The 19,294-nt window shown below is 54.9% G+C and overlaps 1 protein-coding gene across 1 annotated transcript in view; it reads left to right on the plus strand.

Annotated features, from left to right (window-relative positions):
• The window catches only part of FAM163B (family with sequence similarity 163, member B), a 33,616-nt gene continuing 14,322 nt past the window's right edge, over positions 1–19,294 (plus strand). The window contains exon 1 of the mRNA XM_011965315.1: positions 1–63. The gene's annotated coding sequence lies outside the window, so the exon portion shown is untranslated. The remainder of the gene's footprint in view (positions 64–19,294) is intronic.

Here is a 19,294-nt window from a genome sequence, read left to right on the forward strand (position 1 = left end):
GCCCGCCCCGTCACGTGCGCCCAAGTCCTCGCGGCCGGGGCAGCGCCGTTCCCTTGCTTCAAGGTAAGGGCCGCGGGTCACGGGGTGTGGGGCAGAAGATGCAGGCTGGAAAGCTCCAGCGGGGTGCCCACTCATCCAGAGTGCCAACTGCAGCCTGCCCCGGCTGCCTCGCACCAGGTCCCCTGACCCAGCTGGCGTCACCCATCCCCTGGTTTCCACCCTCCTCCCTGAGGAGGAGACTGAGACCCAGGTGGGCACGAGGGCCTAGGGAGAGGCGGGGGACCCACTTTAGGAAGGGAGGCTTCATTTCCCTCGGAACAGTGGCCTGGGGGCGAGGGGGCAGTGGGGAGGGAAAGTTTCCCAGAAGAGCCCACTGGAAACCTGGCCCCCTTCTTTTCCTGCCAAGAGCAAAGACTTATTTGTTAAGCTTTGCCTTCTGCCAGAGCTGGTGCTGCATTTTCATCCCATCCCATTCACCCAACACCCACGAGAAAGGGGCCTTGGCCCCACTTCACAGATGCAGAAACTGATTCTTAGAGAAGTTTGGTCTCTTACCCAAGGTCACAGAGTGGGGAAGTAGTGGAGCTGGCCTCAAACATGCCAGCCTCTCTCACCACCACCTCACACCTTTGTCTGTTAGGAATCTCTGCTTCAGTGACAGGTGGGGGGGTGCCTGATTGACACTGGGTTTCCTCGGCCAGAAAGGAAAAGAATGTACACATCAAAAACCCAAGAGATATTCGACATGGGTCCTCCGGACTCCACTGTCTTACCCCGCTCATGTCCTGTCCTCCCACGGCCAGGGACTGCCTGGGCACAAGTGGTCCTGCTAATGTGTGTGTCCTGTAGCAGCCCCGGTGGCTCTGACACAAGAAACTCAAGGGTCAAGTTCATGAAACCTCCTGCAGGGTAAAGGGAGTATCCTTGAGGCCTGAGCCTCAGCATTCATCCTGGCACCTTCCCCAGGAAGTAGGAGCTCAGGAGTGCCAGGGAGCCACCCTGCCAGCCTTCTCCCCTGCATTTCCCTCAGCCCCTGCCAGCCCAGGCTCTTCAGGGCTTCTGGGGAGAGCAGTAATTGCCAACCCCCAAAAAGTTCAGGGTTGCTGGGAAAGCACCTTTGCCCATCTTCCCACCTTCTCCCTCTTATAGAATAGAGTGGAGTGGAGGTGACCAGGGCTCTACCCATCTGAAAAGGTGAGAACCAGCACTTCCTGGGCTGGGCAAGGGTTGGTTTTAACTCTTGGTGCACTGACTGCAAGCTTCCTAAACAGCTTAGGTGCTGGCGGCTTGTGAAGAAATCTCACCCTAAGGCTTGGGGGCCCAGGAAATGTGGGGTTTTGTTCATTTGGTCTTGCACTTGCTGGCAGTTTGTTGAGCATCTGCACGACACGATGAAAAAGACCGACAGGGCAGTCTGTGTACCCTGGATCCAGCTGGGTTTTGGGTTCCCTATCAGCTGAGTTTCCAACGGGGCTGGCTTGTCTGGACTTACTCAGAAAGCTTGGAAATGGCTCCGGAAGGATTTGGGGGTCTGGGAAGGATCCGCAGGCTCCCAGCCTCAGTGCCCCAGTTGCATGGGGAGGGAGTGGGAGCTCCAGGGTGCACTGCTGGACTCTCAGGACCTGCCAACACCACTCAGAATCCTGGTACACAGAGGTGTTGCAGCTTCTCCAGCCTCCCCTCTCCAGCAAGTAGGTAAAGGAGCCCCACAGAGTTCTTCCTACCCTTGAGGCTGGAGTCCCCAACACACATCTGTCATGCCGGTACTATCAGCAAACATGAACAAGGGCGCCTGGGGAAAGGTAGGCACAGGTGGAGAAGTCGGGACTCATCTGCTGAGTTCTGTCCACCTTTCTGGGTGACCTTGGGCAAGTCACTTTCCTCTCTAGACCTCAGTCTCCCATCGACAAAATTATGGGGTGGACCATTTAATGTCCCCTCTGAGCCATTGCAGTTGTGTTCGTCTAAGCCCTGGATGGAGTATGGAAGCTGAGAGGAGTGCGGTTCCTCCCTTTTTGCCATGGTATTGAGGGGGTGCAGAGCGGTTTTGAAATCTTCGTACTGACCGGAGTCCAAGCCCCCAATCCCTGCCAACCCTACTCCCTACTCATGTGATCACCCCTGTTTTGTATATTTAGGGGCTGGCTCTATATTCCTGACTTTTCTGGTGCTGGTTCTGGGTGAGGCTTCACAGCACGGGGACCCACTCCTGCAGTGAGACCTCTGGCTCCTGCCACGTGGGCCTGCCTCTGTAGCCTCATGGCAGCCGGTTCCAGCGAAGAATAATTACAGCACTCGGGAGGGGAGAGGTTTATTTCATCGCAGTCAATTACCTCTGACTCGAAACTCTCGGGGCAGGAGGGGAGGCAGAGTAGCAGCCGGGCCCTTGTTCTGTCCTCCACTCGGCTCCTGGCCCCACTGCCACTTCCCTCTTCAGAGTAGCAAGTCCTGATCTATGTGTCAGTAAAATGGCAATTTGTGTGGCAGAGAGAGTGGATTCCAGGCCAGACCACGGGCACATCACTCCACATCCCTATCTGCAAAAATGAAGGTGCCCCTGCCTTCCCTGCTGGCACATGGGACACCAGGGCAACTGTGAGCCCAGTCGAAAGGCTTTTGGACACCGAGAGCATGTGGTCCCGGGGCCCACCCTACAGAGGCCAGGATGGGGCTGGGGGGCTTCTCTACCAGCTGCTGCCACACTTGGCGCTGGTCCTTCTTGCAGTGTCTCAGTCCTTTTGGATTTGCTCCAGAGGGGATTTGATGAGTTCTGAGGCCTCAGTGTTTGCCAGCTCCCTCCCTCCACTGCCAAATCCTCCCGCAGGCCTTGGCCCAATCCCCGCTTGCTGGGGGTTGCTTGAGGGAGGAAGGAATCCTGTTGCCCCTGGGGTGATGTGGGCTGGTGGAGGTAGAGTTCAAAGCCCGGCTTTGCTGCTTTCTGGCTGTGGAACCCTGGGTCTGAAGCTCTTGGGCTGGAAAATGGAGATTGTGCCTCCTCCTTCCCTGGGGCCTCATCAGTGAAGGAGGAGGCCGGAGAGGCAGGTGGGGTCCAATTCCGCCAGGCTTGTAAGCCCTGCTCAGTGGTTGGACTTTCCGCCAAAGTCCACAGGAACCAGGGCCTGTGAGCCTCGAGGGACACGGTCACCTCTGACCTTTAGGGACCCTCTCTCTGGCTGTACCATGGGGAATGACTTGGAGAGGGAGCCCTGCAGGCAGGAAGCTGGGGAGGAAGGGAAACAATGGGGGCCTGGACCAGGGTGGTAAGAAGAGGGCAAGTGACAAGCATGTGGGGGGCTGGATGTTTGTGTTGGGGTGATGGGAGATGGCCTAAGACTGCCCAAATGTCACTCCTATACTACTCCCTTAAGTCAGGCTCAGGCAGTGCCGGACACTCGGGATGGGCCACGTGTAGGCAGTGAGGATGCGGCCCCAGGGACCTGGGGGAGGACTGTTATCTCAGCAGCAGCTCAGTGTCAGAGCCGTCATTCCACTGGGCTGGATATTACCGCCTGTGCTCTGGGCGCTCCCAGCCCTCAGGGAACCATGCCTGTGGGAGTGGGTCCCTGCCGGACCGAGCTAGTCACCTCTGCCTTTGTGCTCAGTTTTCCCAGGTGGCAGAGGTGGAAGAAGGCTGCACCAGCTGGGAGGCTCCAGTGGAGGCTGGGCAGGGACTGGGACAGAGGCCCCAAAACAAGCCAGGCTCCCGGGGCTGCCACCTCGTCCACCACATTCCCTGGCTACTGAGGGTGGCAGTGTGGCTGAGTGGACAAGAGCACAGCTTCTGTAGCTAAGCAGAGCCGTGTTTCCATCCAAGCTGTGTGTCCCTCGTGAGGTTACTCAGCCTCTCTGGGCCCCAGGTTCTTCATTCATAAAATGGCAATCATTACATCCGCCTCAGATGTGCCAGCTTACCTCCCAGCCAGCAGACCGGGAGAAGAGCCCAGGCCCAGCCGAGCCAGGTGCCAGGTGCACCCCACGCAACCCCGACCCGTGCTCACTTCCTGGCTCTGCTGTGAGGTGGCCTCAGGGCCCACAGGCCTCGGACTGCACCCGGCAAACAGGCAAACCCCACACTGTGGGGCGGCCTTGGCTCCTGACCTCAGTGTTCACACACAGGCATAACCATCGCCACCTCCATCTCTGTTTCTCGTGAGCAGGTCCACAGTTTCTGCATGCAACAGGCTGGCCCTGTCTGGGAGCTGGGCCTGCTGGCAGGTCCCGGGTCCCTGGAGAACCGTCCTCTCTCTTTTGTAATCATCCTCATTTGCATTTACTGTATTTGGCTGCACTACCTTATAGACATCAATCTGAAATTAGGCTACTCCAGATGGGGTTTGAGGACCAGCAGCAGCAGCAGCAGCATCCCTAGGAACGCGTGAGAAATGCAGGTTCCCAGGCCCCCAGACCTGTTGTAACCAACCCCCAGGTGATTCCTGTGTTCCGTGGAGTTTGAGACTCACCACCCACCACAGCAGAAAAGAGGTTCTATTTGCATAAAGCAAGGGTGATTGTCTCCTTCATGTTCCTTATATATTTAACGTCATATATTAAAGGGTGTTTGAATAAAAGAAATACATGCTTGCGGTAAGAGAAAAGCCAAGCTATTCAGCTTTTGTTCGTTGGTTGGTTGGTTGGTTGGTTGGTTGGTTGTTTTTACACAAAGTAGAAGCCCCCGGTTTCCTGGGTGTGGCCTGCCCCCCAGTGCTCGGCTGTGTCAGTGACGTGTGTGTCAGCCACACCGGGCACCACCGAGGGACCAGTCTGTGTGTGTTCTTCCCTGGCCTTTGACTTCACAGGTCTTGGTTGTGTCTGCGTGTCGACACCCTAGTCTGTCATTGATTGACCTGGACCCCTATCAGTAAACAGTCATGTAGGCCATCCACAGGTTTTATGTTTTGTGTGTGTTCATTTTATATACTCGTCCACTCAAGTAATCACTCCAGGGAAGGATTTCGTAGTTGGACAAGGGATGTGCAGTGTGAATAGAAATAAATAGGCCGGGCGCAGTGGCTCATGCCTGTAATCCCAGCACTTTGGGAGGCCAAGGCAGGCGGATCACTTGAAGTCAGGAGTTTGAGACCAGCCTGGCCAACATGGTGAAACCCCGTCTCTAATAGAAACACAAAAAATGAGCCAGGCGTGGTGGCGTGAACCTGTAATCCCAGCTACTCAGGAGGCTGAGGCATGACAATTGCTTGAACCTGTGAGGTGGTTACAGTGAGCCAAGATCACACCACTGCACTCCAGTCTGGGTGACAGAGTGAGACTCTGTGTCCCCCCCCCCACACACACACACAAAAAAAAAACCAACAGAGAAAAGAAAAGAAGTAGCAATGCAAAAGCAGCTGTCCATGGATTAGAAGATGGGTGCAAGGTAGCAGGTACCCAGATTCGAAGGAACGTACGCCCTGGGCTGGAGCAGGCAGGGAAGACTTCCTGGAGGTGGGGCTTAAGCTAAGCCCTGAAGGATGAGTATGGAGCAGGAAGGAGTCGGTGTGGCATAGACATGGGGTCTCCTGTCATCACCAGGAGGCAGGAGGACTAGTCTGTCGACTTTGGCTAATGAGCGGTGGCCCCGCTAAAGATGCCCCTGAATTTCCTCTACTCCCTTTGAGGGTGGGAGAGAACAGGCTGGGCCACTTCCCTGTCATCTCATTGGCTTTTAGCTTTCCAAGCTGCATTGTGGCTGGGGTTGCTTTTCCCGCGTGCTGTCCCCCGACTCTCATCCCCGGTCTCCACTCCGCTCACCAGCCATGCAGACCCTCCGCGGTTCCTGCCAACGCATCCCCCTAGCGTTAGCTCTGATTATTTTGCCAAGAGTGATCTGAGGCTCTGGAGGAAAAGGCCCGCTGCGGTGGGACGCGCTGGGGATGCATTGGACCCACAGCAGCAGGTGGGGAGGCGTCTGGGAATGGTTTCTCTGTAGCATTTGTCAAGGGCCTCACCTTTGTGTTTGAAATGTCATGTTTACATCCTGTTTTCGAGTCCTCCAGTTGGCGTTGGCAAATGCAGTCTCACTTGATTCATTAGGGAACTTTACTAAGGCAAAATAAAGATGTTCATTTTCCCAGTCCGAAGGCGAGCACCCACCCACCCCAGGTGCCCTTTCTCCCTGGGCCAACCTCTTGCCCTGGCCCCTCCTCTGCCCTGGAGCCCAGCAGACTCCGCTGAAAGGAGAGCCCATATTTAGGGCCAGAATCCCATCTCAGGTCTCCCCTCTAAACCGTTCAAAACGAGCCACTGCTTTAAGACGGCTGACTCTGGGATATAATGATTCAATTCTGATTCAAAGGAAGGCAGAAAAGAGCGTCCAATATTTTACTAGAAAAATATCAGCTTCTCTGCAACATTGTCGACTGCGAGCTTCTGGTATTTACCTGTGTTTAGAGTTTGTTTGGTTAAACACTCATTATGCAGAAACCTCCTGCCTCCGTGTGAACCCATTTACAAAATTAAAAATGTAGTCAACTTTAATTTTACCTTCATGGAACTTCCCACATGAGAGTTCCCTCTAATTACTGAACAGATCTCTATTTCAAAAAAAAAAAAAAAAATTGTTTTCCAACGCAGAGTCTTGAACAATCACTCGCGTGGTCTTTTTTGTCACCCCTGGGCTGTGCCGTCCTGTTCACTGCTGGCCCTTCTCTTCTTGGGAAAACGCCTATCATTGCCCAGGCACCAGAAGGGGAGGGGGTAGCACTGGTGGACGGAAGCAGGGGGAGGGAGGAGCAGGGAGGGCACGTCCACAGAACCAGTCAGATGCTCTGAACAGTCGCAAGCGTGGGACCCCATAGCTCAACCCCACCAGCTGGATTCGAACTCTTCCAGCTGGTGAGCGTAGGCATGTTACTGAACCTCTCTGTGCCCTAGTTTCCTGGTCTATGAAACTGGGCCTGGCTCTTTCCTGCTTGCAGAGTGATGAGGACTCATCCATCGTCATCCATGGGAGATCCCAGGCCCAGGTAGAAGTGTGGCAGATGGAACTTGTTATATTGCGGGGTCTTGGGCATGGCTGGAGGCAAGGCCTGCCAAGTGGCCCTGTGGCAGTGCTAAAACTCCCTGTGTGTATGTGTGTGTGTGTGTGTGTGTGTGTGTGTGTGTGTGTGTGTGGCAGGGTTCAAACCCTGCTTAAAATCACTCCCAGCTGAGGATAGAACCCAGCCCCCGTGCAGCCCGTGGAGCCCCACACAGGACAGACCCTGCCAGCCCCCAGCTTCCCTGCTGGTCCTCCCTGCGGTACTCCGTGTGCTGTCTACTGCCTGTTTCTGGAACCCTCAGAGTCCCTTCCTCCCTGAGGCTCCCCCCACCTACTCCCCTCTCTGCCTGAAGGACCTCCTGGCCAGTGCCAGGTCCCAGCTTTAGTCAGCCCTTCCGAGACGTGCCCTGACGCCATGGTGGTCAGATGGCTGGGTGTTTTGTGTGGCTGTGGCTCCCCCGGACCAAGGCACCCCATGGTTAGGGACAGAGACGGCATCTGGTTTCCCATCAAAGTCTTCCCTCAAATGTTCAAAACCAGCAAAATGTCCTCAGGGAAGAAGGGACTTGCAGTGTTCCAGAAATGGGAGGCGAGCCGGCGTGTGGGAGCAATCCGGGGAGCAGCTGCGTCTGACCCGTGTGGCACCCGTGGTTCTCCAGTTACGGGGGTTTCAGTCATCGGAAGGGAACTCCAGAGGGGGTGGGTCTCGCCTGGCCAGGCCCCTGGGGTTAATGCTGCTACTCGTATCGACGGCACGACCAGTTTCTAAAAAATCCTCTCATCTGCAACACAGACCCTTTCAATAGCACGCCTCCGCTCGTTTAAAAATGGCTGAGCCCAATTTCTTTAAAAAGGAAAATTAATGTTAAAAAAATTGCTCCAGGCGGGGTCTTTGCCGAAGCCTTGGCCAAAGACTGCTCAGGGCAGCGGAGTTACCGCACAAGTTATAACAGAATGGCTGAGCTGGCTCCAAAGGCGCGCCCTGCCCAGAGAGCTCAGAGGCTCAGGAAGGGGGCCCGGTGGGTCTTTGTAACCCCTGTGCCTAGTACGGGGCAGTGGGTGGTCAGGGCTCCAGGAGGAGTGAATGAGAGTGAGGAATGGATGAAGGGTTGTCAGCTCACAGGCCCTGCTGCCCTCTGAGGCCCTGCTCTCAGACAGCTTGCAGGTGGGTAGGGCCCTCCCAGGGGTCCTCATGGCTGGTACTTGGGAGAGAACTTGGGGTGACCTCAGGGAGACACAAAATGTCTGGAGTTCAGCAAGGAACTCGAGGCAATGAAGCACCCATCTACCCCCTACCAAGGGAGAGTTGAGTTAATGGCCTTGGATGAATTGTTATTTGCGAGGGGAAGGGGGGTTAGGGGGCGTCTGCGATTGTTCACTGAGCGTGCGATGACACCAGTTATCTTCTGAAGTCCCTTCCGAACCTAAGAGGAAAGGAGTCTCAGATTCTGAGCCGCCATTGGTTGTATGTTCTGATTTTCTAAGACTCTCAAATGTGGCTTTAAGATTCTGGGAGGCTGTGACTCCAGGAGCTTAGACCAACCTCTCCTCAAGCCCCATCACTCCCTGGGCTTCCACCCATCCTTTTACCCTCTGGTTTCACCCCTGCTCCCACCCCGTCCCACTGCAGACCCCATCTAAAACTCCAGGGAACAAGCTGGGCCCAGCTTCAAATGAACTGCAGGAATCTAGAGGCCCAGCTGCAGGGGCCATCTGGGGCTTCCCTCGTAAGTGCCAGGTGCCCTGGGCTCCACTGAACTGAGAGTGGGTGACACCACAGGGAAACAGGGGTACCATGGCACACGCCCCTGCCCTGGCTGCCATGTGGGCCAGCCAGTCTCTTTGGGATGGGCCAGGCTGCTGGACTCTACCTTTGCCCCTGCATGCTGCTCTTCATCCACCCTCAGCACTACACACACACTCAAACACACACATACGCACACAGACCACACTCACACACCTGCACACAGAACGCACTCACACATGGACACATACACATATGCACACAGACCACATTCCCACACACACATGCACACAGACTCATATTCATGCACACACATTCACACACATGCACACATACACATACACCACACATGCACACGCACACATGCACAAAGTTCACATGCACACAGACCCACACACACGTGCACACACAAACTCACACTTGCACATGCACACAGACCACACGCACACATATGCAGAGACACACACACACGCACACAGACATGCATGCACACATGCACACAGGCCACACGCTCACACTCACATATGCACACACACATATGCATACACACACACACGTATGCACACAGACCATACTCACACATACATTCACAGACACACACATGCACACAGACCACACCCACACTTGCACATGCATACACATGCACACAGACACTAGCACACACATGCACACACATGCACACGCACTCGTACACAGACACACATTCATCCACATATACACACATGCACACAGACCACATGCACACACACATGCACAAAAACACACTTGTACATGCATACAGGCCACACACATGCACACATATACATGTGCATGCTTACACATGCACACACTTTCACACACATGAACACATGCACAGATACACATGCACACTGACTTGCACACATATACACAAACACAACTCACACACAGGCACACACTCATACATGCATGCAGATACATGCACACACATATTCACACATGTACACAGACACATACATGCATACAGAGAAACACACATGCACACACTCAACACATGCACACAGACATATACATATGCACACATACACACACCCTTTACACATTGACACACATAGACTCAGACACCCACAGACACAGATACACAGACACACATTCACAGACACACACACAGGCAAACACACAGACACCGGCTTCAGCTGCTGTCAGGCTTGCAGTGGGGTCCCGGGACCCAGGTTCCCTTTGTGGCACAATGCAGCACCCTGTGCTGGGAAGGGGAACCCAGAGGAGGCCTGGGAGGGCAGCAAAGCTTCCCCGAAGTCACGTCTGAGCTGAGAGCTGAGCAGGAGCCTGACCTGACCATGCGAGGAGTGGATGGAAGTTCTGGGTCGATGGAGCAGTGTGTGCAAAGGCCAGGAGGCAGAGGCGAACTCTGTGCAGGTGAGGCATTTAAAGGCCAGAATGGCTACAGCCCGGAGGCAGGACAGGAGGAGGGTAGGAGACAAAGCTGAAATTGCAGGGCTCAGACCAGGTGGAAGCTGCCCCCAGGGCACAGGTGCCAGGGCCACTCACAGGGAAGGGGGGAAGGCCCCTGGGGGAGGGGGTGCTGCCTGCATCCAGCAGGGGCAGGCTGGCACCCTTCCCCTCCATCTGCCCTGGGCTCTCCCTCATGGGGGTAGAGATCTCAGGGCACCTCTGAGCAGCCTGAGAGGGGGCATTGAAAGGAGCCCTGAGTGACAGGCACATGAACCAGCAGCCCAGGTGTTCATTTGGCACCTGTTTGCTGGTGCCTCAGGTCCCTGTCCCCAGTGCCCCACCTGTGAAATAAGATAAGGACTCCCGTCTCTAACTCTCAGGCTGCTCTCTCCAGGGAGATATAGACCCAAGAACTCAACCAAAACTACAGTGGGCCAAGGAGCATGAGCGCGTTATTCTAATTCACCACCGACATCACAGTCCTGGGAGAGCAGTCCCTCTCTCTCTCCCTCCCTCTCTCTCTCCCTCCCTCCCTCCCCCATTCTCTCCTGCCAGCAGCAGGTGCCTGGCTCCTGGGCCGAAATTGTCCAAGTGTCCCAACTGTTGGGTTAAGGAGAGCCCCACCTCCTCACCCTAGCACATGCAGTGCACAGCTGTAGCCATGGAAACTGCCTGTAACCTTGTGAACAGCTAAAATAGACATTATATATTTTTTGGCTTGTTGTTTTTTCTAAAAAAAAAATTGCACGTCTCTTTTGTTTTCACACTCTTGTGGTGACGGGTAAGGATGCATAAGGGTCAGGGTTGGTGTGCAGAACGTGCCTCGCACCCCACCCTGTGCCTTGTTCCACCCCATGCTCCCTCTGAAGGGCCTGGGCCTGAGGGACTGGGGTCCCCGGGGGAGAGGCCCTGAGGAGCTGCTGCTTCCTCAACCCTGCCTCTCACAAGACAAGCCTGACTCTACCCAGTCCCCCACGAGCAAAGCACCTCCCGCTGTCTGGCTCCCAGGGAGGCGCCTTGAAGCTGGGTTTTGTGAGATTGAAGGCTGAGCAGGGAGCCCCCCAGACTGGCCACTTAGATGTTGTCACCATGGCTCAGGTTAGGACCCAAACCCAGTGAGAAAATCAGAATCCACAGTGGTAGGTCCAGACCTGTGTGTCTGAGAAGGAGCTGAGTTTTGGGCCCTGTCCCCTGGACAAGTCTAGAAAAGGAGACAGTGTAAATGCTGCTCTTCATCTCCCCTTCATTTTGGAAGGGTTTTTTTTTTTTTTTCTTTTTCTGGATTGGACATTCCAGGTTGATGGCCTTTCTTTTTTTAGTACTCAAGAGACACCACTCCACTGTCTCCTGGCTCTCATTGTCTCCAGCAAGGGGTCTGCCGTTATTCTTACCTTCGGGCTCCTGTAGGTCATTCAGCCCTTCTCTCTGTGTTTAGATTTTTCTCTTCATTGCTGGTTTTAAGCAATTTGATTATAATGATCCCTGGTGTTGTTTTCTTCCTGTTTCTTGTGTTTGTGGTTTGTGGAGCTTTTTGGATCTGTGGGTTTATAATATTATCCAATTTGGAAATTTTTCAGCCAATATTTATTCTAATTGTTTTTTGCACCAGCCCCAACTTCTTTGGAGATTCCAGTTATACATATATCAGACCCCTTGAACTTCTCCACACCTCACTGACGTTCTGTTTGTTTTTTCATTTATTGATGTTTTTCTCTCTATTTTATTTTGGATCATTTCTACTGCTTTCTGCAAGTTCACTAATCTTTTCTTCTGCCATATCTAGTCTGAGGTTAATTCCATCCACTGTATTTTTCATCTTAGGCATTGTCACGTTTTCATCTCTAGAAGTTTGGTGGGTTCTTTTGCATATCTTCTGTGTCTCTACTTAACACACTCAAGTTTTCCTCTGGTGTTTTGAACATATGAGCTACAGTTAATAACTGTTTTAATACCCTTGTCTCCTAATTCTATCATCTGTGCCACTTCTGGGTTAGTTCCAATGAATTGATTTTCTGTTCATTGTGGTTTGTATTTTTCTGCTTCTTTCTATGCCAGGTACATTTTTTACTGGATGCCAGGCATTGTGAATTCCACTTCATAGTTATATTGCAATACATATTTGTGAGGTCTGTTGTGGGATGCAGCTCAGTTACTGGGAAACAGTTCGATCTTTTCAGGCCTTGCTTTTAAGCTTTGTTAGGCAAGACTAGAGCAGCTGTTAGTCCAAACCCTTCTGAGTGCTGTACCCAGTGCTTCACGAATTAGAAACCTTCCCTGATTGGTGGGAAGAGGAACTATTTCTGGACCTGTGAGAGCTTCAAATATTGTTCCCTGGAATCCTATCAACTAGTTCTTTCTCTTGCCTCAGGTAGTTTTGTTCACATTTGAGTCACTGTTCAGCCAGCTACTCATGGGGGACCCTTTGCAGAGCCCTGTGGCCCCACAGTTCCCCACGGAGCAGTAGGCTACTCCCCAGTTCTGTGTCCTGTGACCTCCAGCGACTTTGGTCTCCTTGGGCTATCATCTCTCTCCGCAACTCAGGAAGACCAGCGGGCTGCACCTGAGCTCCCTGCACCATAGCCTGGGATTCCAGCTGGAGGGAACTGGGGCCACCACAGGACCCTCCTTGTCTCTCCCCCATGGTTTGAGGAGTGCTTCCCTTCGTCACCTGGTGTCACCTTCAAGCGGGAGGGCAAGCCTGGTCCCCATGACCCCATCTTGGCTGAAACTCTGGCTAATGCTGCTTTGCACAACAAAGGTGAGGCCCCCCCACCGATTATGGGGTGACTTCTACTGTCATCTCCATTTTATCAAATTGAAACATGGAGGAACCAAGAAATTTAGCCAAGGTGATGCACAGCCCGGATTCAAGTGGCACCCACCTTGGTGCTCCCAGACAGGAGCATGGCAAACTCGGGGGCTCCCCACTCACAGCCGCCCAGGCCAGAAGCCTCTGGTTTCCCAGGACTCCTCCCTGTTCCCCATCAAACCACCACCGAGCCCTGTTAGTGCTCCCTCCCACTCATCCCCCATCCCCTTCTCTCCAGTCCACCACCTCCTCCCTACAGTTGACCATGACAGCCTCTGAACGACTTCCTCCCACTCTGCCTCCACACCCACCCCACCGTGCCTGCCTTGCACCCGCAGCCACAGAGCCACTCCCAAAAGCAGAACCGGTCCAGTGACTCTCCTCCCCTTCTGACCCTTCCCCTGGACGCATTCAGTTCTCATTCAGCTGAGAGTCAACAGGTGCCCACCATGGGCCCAGGACACCATTCCAGGCACCAGAATAAAGAGACTGAGCTCCTATCCTCAGCAACTCCAATTCCAGAGGGAAGAAACAGACAGTAAATGAAGGTATACTATGCCAAGTATGGGGTGAAGGTACAAACCAAGCAGGTTAAGTGGGTGAAGAGTAACCACGGAGCAGGGAATATTTTTGATACATGGTTTGGCAGCTGTAAAGAGCAGGAAGCCACCGTGGGAAGGGTGGATATGGGGACGGGTGGATATGGGGAAGGAAAGGGAACCTGAGGCCTGACCCTGGGCCCCTTCACGCTTAGAGGTCAGGAGAGGAGGATAAGCCAGCCAAGGAAGGAGGGAGAAATCGGGGAGAGTGCAATGTCCCAGAAGCCAAGGGCTGCAGCCCCTTGTCCTCAAAGTGTGGTCCGAGGATGCCGCACCAGCAACACCAGGTGCTTGTTAGAAATGCACAGTCCTGGCTGGGATGCAGCTCAGTTACTGGGAAGCAGTTTGATCCCACAGGCCCGGTGGCCCACGCCTGTAATCCCAGCACTTTGGGAGGCCAAGGCAGGAGGATCACTTGAGGTCGAGAGTTGAAGGACAGCCTGGCCAACATGGCAAAAACCCCGTCTCTACTCAAACTACAAAAATTAGCCAGGTGTGCTGGCACACACCTGTAGTCCCAGCTACTCGGGAGGCTGAGGCAGGAGAATCACTTGAACCTGGGAGGCAGAGGTTGCAGTGAGTCGAGATCATGCCACTGCACTCCAGCCTGGGCAACAGAGGGAGATTCCATCTCAAAAACATAACAAACAAAAGCAAATGCACAGGCCTGCAGCCCTGCTCCCCAGGCAACTCGATGCACGTAAAATGTGAGGAGGACTGACCCGGAAAGTGTTTTGGAGAGGAAGGAGCACCGAGCTGTAACAGGGAAGGCAGGGACAGGGCTCCAGGAAGGCTGGCTTAGGCACCAACGCCCTGCTGCCTGCCAGGTCTCTGTTGACCTCACCCCTCTTGTCTTGTCCCCCTCCTGCTCTTATGCTCCAAGCAGGATGAGCTTCTCCGGGTCCTGCCTTGTCCTGCCCACCTCTGGGCCTTTGCACATGCCGTTTCCTGCCCAGGGTGCTCTTTCCCATCTTCTCACTACTCATCCTCAGGTTTCAGCATCTGGGCCCCTCACTCAGGGCCATCTCTCCTGGCTGCCACCCCGGTTAACACTCCCCATTCTCCCTCTCTGCACTCCCAAAATCACAGTGCACATTCATGTCCCCCCACAAGACTGAAAACTCCACAAAAGCAGGGACCCAAAGCTAGGCCCAAGATGCAGTAAGAGCTCAAGGAATATTTGCTGCTGGATTATTGATAAACTGTAAATGCCAAACGTGTGGTGCAGACAGTGGGTGCTACTAGAGCCCAGAAGAGGGAGCCATCTTCAGGGGTGGGAATCAGGAAAGGCTTGCTCAAGGAGCATGGAGACAGATGGCCAGGAATCTCAGTTTGCAGAACTGGAGGGGAGTTTGAGGTCCTGGGAATGGCACTAGCAAAGGCCCAGAAGCAAGAAAATGCAAAGTTGGTGGCTGGGAGGCCAGAGGAACAACCTCTTACCCAGACAAGTCTAAAGGGCATTGGGGCAGTGCAGGTGAGGCCAGAAATGTAAATCAGGAGCAACCTTGGAGGACCCAGGACATCAGATGTTTGGGGCCTAGGTCAGGAGCTGCGTTCCAGAGAGATTCCTTGGATGGACTGATGGGGACGCCTTACGGGAAACAAATGCGCTGCAAAGGAAACCTTGGCACTCTTCCGAGAGCACAGCTCTGGACGTAGCCACTGGGACAGGAAACCAAACCACAGCAGCGTGGTCTACACAAGCTGATCTTGTCTTGTTAAAACATAATTGAAGTCCTACCAGTTGGCATAGTCACAGAAATGTCCCCGCAGCCCCAGAGCCTGCTCCACACTGGCCACCCCGTCATCACTGAGAGCCTGCCCCCTGGATCTGGGGGTGGCAGAGGGGGAGTAGATGTGGCTGAGACGGGCCTGCCCTGGAGCTTCCAGCCCAGACTTAGCAAGGGAAATTCCAAGGAGAGGCCAGTGAGGCGCCATCGAAGCCACTGGCACCGCCAGCCCCTGGGCAGTGTCTGAGGTTCAGGGCTGGGGTGCAAATCTAGCCTGCCGACAGCCTGTCGCCCTCGGCCAGGGTGAGGTAGGGACCCTGGCCCCAGCACCGGACTGTGCTGATGCCATGGAGAGGAGGGAGGAAAGCTGGAGATTGTCATAATTCTCCTGTTTTAGAGACAAGACTGAGGCCATGGTCGCCCCGATGCTAATGGGGAGAGTCTGGATTCCTGCCCAACTCTTTCTGACTCCCAGGCAGATGTGGACACAGCCTCAGAGGCATCCAGGGCTGGGAGGGAGAGGTGGTATCAACAGGCATGACCACAGGCTGCCTGGAGCAGGGGGCATGGAGGTGAGGGCCTGGGAGCAGGTGCATGACCTAGGCTGGCAGAGGAGGCAGTAGAGGTGGCCTGGGCTGGGGCTGGCAGAGGGCATGGATGGCAGTGGACAGATGCTGGACTCTGGAGCTACTCAGGAAATTAAATGGGCAGGATTTGCTAGAGATGAGATACAGGAGGAAACAGCCAACTCCAGGCGTCACTTTGCTTGGTTGGCTGAGCAAGAAGAGATGCTGAGACGGGGGAGTCTGCCTCCTGCTGGCTGCATTTCCTTGGCAAATCACTTCCCTGCTGTTTGCTCATCTGCAGAATGGGCACAGCAATACAGCGGGGAAACCTTCAACATGACCCAGGTCCCTGTAAAGACTGATGAGGGGGCGCTCTGCTTCCTGCTGACCCGCACCACACAGGCGCACACTGCACTCACACACGTTCCATGTTCCTAACTCAGAGGGCCTCTGCCTGGCCTGCACATTGGCGCCACCAGCAAAGCTATGCACGTATTGGTTCCTGGGCCCACCCCTGGAGCTTGTCCTGTCAGTGGCCTGGGATGCTGCCAGGTCTGGGGCAGATGTAACTGCCTGAGGTGATTCGAATGTGCAGCCCAGGATCAGCCTGTTGCTCTCCAGGAGCATCGGTCAGAATCCTCTCGGGGGCTTGCTGGGCCTCACCCCCAGAGTTTCTGACGCCATGGGCCTGGGTGGGACTTGGAACTCTGCATTTTAATAAGCTCCCAGTTGATGCTGATGGTGCTTTAAGTAAAGAAGTCACAGGCCTGGGGGAGGCACAGACTGATAGTTATCTGCAAGGCTGCAGGACCAGGGTGGTGGCTGAAAGGCAAGGAGGGTGGCTGCGAGTCAGCAGTCGGCAAGCCCTTGGCTGGAGAGGGAAATGTTCACGGGCTCAGCCTCCCCACCCCTTTGCCCTTCTTGTATGAGCCCCTCGGCACAACCAGTGTGGGCATCTTCGCGGAAGAGGGAAAGCACTCATCTAGGGGTCCAGGCTACCAGTCTACCTGACCAGTGGGGTGGACATTAGTGGCTGCTGGACACACCTTCGGCCTCCCTCTCAGGTCGCCCAGGAGTGAGCTCAATTCTGAGCTCAGGTTGACTTTTCCAAAACTTCCCCGATGGCAGAGGGGGGTGCATCTCTGCTCCCTGGAGTTGCAGTCGTGATTCTCTTACACAAGAAATCCCACAGGGGCATGGCACCACCTCAGCCCTCCCAGGGTGCTTGGCTCCCAGGGGCTCTGCCTTGGCCAGTGATTCAGCCCACAGGCATCTATGGAGCACCCACTGTTTACCAGGCCTGTGTATCAAGGTGAGACTGGGGGCCCACCCTTGTGGAGCTGGACACGAGGTCATAGTGTCCTCGGGAGGCTGGCCAAGGGAGTAGCTCCAGAAAAACAAGGAAAACGAACAGGGTGGGCCAGGCAGGAAGCAGTGGGGGAGGCCACGCAAGCTTCCTGGAGAAGGCGAGGCCCAGCATCATCTTAAAGGGCCAGAAGGAGTCAGTCACCTTGAAGGGAGAGGGCAGTGGGGGTGCCAGGGGTCTCCCAGGCCAAGGGACAGCCCCTGAGGCCAGCAGGTGCATCCCCAGAGCGGTCCCTGTCCTGAGGCAGAGGCCACACAGACAGGCTTAGGGTGAGGGCCAGGTTGGTCCCAAGGAGTGAGGATTCACTCAGAGGAGCCCCTGCTGGGCCGGACCTGCTTTGGGGGCCATCCTTCGGGGCAGTGGTTCTCCCAGTGTGCTCCCCACGCCCGCAGCATCAGCATCCCCTGGGCACTTGGGAGAAAGGCATGTTCCCGGCCCACCTGAGTCCGAAGCTGCAGGGTAGAGCCTGCAGTCAGGTTTCAGTGCATTCGGGGGATGCTGGTGCAATCCCAGTGTGAGGGACAGGCCGCTATGGGGGCACCAGGGAGGACCGGACAACCTCTCCTATGGAGAGCTCACACTGGCTGTGGAGAAGGCCAGGCAGGGTCCCCTGCAGGGAGACAAGCCAGGAGGAGGGGCAGGATGAGCTTTTTTGTGCACGGCCCCAACAGGAGCAATGTGGGTGTCATTTCAGCCACAGTTACCGCCCCTTCAAAACACCCAGGTGGGCAGTGCCCTGAGGCTGGGCCCTGATGTCTCCCCCATCTGGAACAGCACCTGGTTCCTGGCCTAGGTAAATACAAAGCCCGCCGTGGTGGACCCAGGATGGAGAAGGTTGGGAGGCAAGGGTCCAGTGCCAGAGCATAGCAGGCGCCTGCCACTGCGGAAGAGGCTGCCCTGGCCCCGGGAGGCTGGCTGCTTGGCAGGGGATGGTCATGGCAGTGCAAGGTAGACCCAGAAGGGAGGCAGCTGCTTGTGAGTGGGGTGGGCTGGGCTTGGACCTTGGAAGACAGACCAGGATACCCTTGTAGCTGGGCCCTGCCCTGTCCGGAGCCTGCCTGCCTGCTGAGGGACCCAAGGAGAGAGGCTTTCTGCCAACGCAGGGGGCAGGGCCAGCAGCTTCAGGGCTGGTGCCTCTCTCAGGATCCCCGGAAGCTTCCTTCACAAAAGGCAATGGGAGTATCCAGGGTTCTTTCTCAACCTGGCCCCATGTGTCCCATGTCCTGGCCGAGAATGCTGTTCTGTTGGCCCCTTGACACCCAGCGGCCCCTCAGGCAGAGAAGAGCTTGGTAAGGGCTGGAATTCCTAGCTGGGGGCAGAGTTTCCAGCCCACGCTGCTGGCTGGGGTCTGGGGTGCCTTCCATGTGTCTACTGGCTCTCAGGGTTCTCCTGGGACTCCAGGCATGTCCCCGGTGAGCAGAGACTCCATCTGCTCCTATTCGTAAGGCTGAGTCAAAAAGGGCTTTACTGAGCATGCAGGAGTTTTATCAAACATTATCTCAACGTGCTGGGCCATTTTGGTGGGTAAAGGCCTGGAATTGTATAAAGCCTGCACTTCCTCCTTCTTTGTGCCTCCGTTTCCTCGTCTTTGCCTGAGGATGCTCAAAGTATCTATGCCAGCCGTGCCTATGGCATTCACTGAAGCACCAGGGAGTCCCCAGCCGAGCACGCGGCTAAGTTATTTGTTTAATAAACGAAAGCTCTGGTAGTTCCAGCAAGTCCTGGCCTGGCCCTCCCTCCTGTCCACCTTCCAGGTCCTGAACTGGGACTAGGATCTGGGCTCAGTTTGAGGAAGAGGAAAAGAAAGAAAAGAAAAGAAAGAAAAGAAAAGAGAAAAGAAAAGGGAGGGGAGGGGAAAGAAAAGAGAAAAGAAAGGAAGGAAAGAGAGAGAGAAAGAGGGAGAAAGGAAAGAAAGAAGGAAGAGAGGGAGGGAGGAAGGAAGGAAGGACGGAAGGAAGGACGGAAGGAAGGAAGGAAGGAAGGACAGAAGGAAGGAAGGACAGAAGGAAGGAAGCACGGAAGGAAGGAAGGATGGAAGGAAGGAGGAAGGAAGGATGGAAGGAAGGAAGGAAG

The sequence above is a fragment of the Mandrillus leucophaeus genome, unplaced genomic scaffold, assembly GCF_000951045.1.
Source record: "Mandrillus leucophaeus isolate KB7577 unplaced genomic scaffold, Mleu.le_1.0 Scaffold1183, whole genome shotgun sequence".
NCBI classification, from domain to species: Eukaryota; Metazoa; Chordata; class Mammalia; order Primates; family Cercopithecidae; genus Mandrillus; species Mandrillus leucophaeus.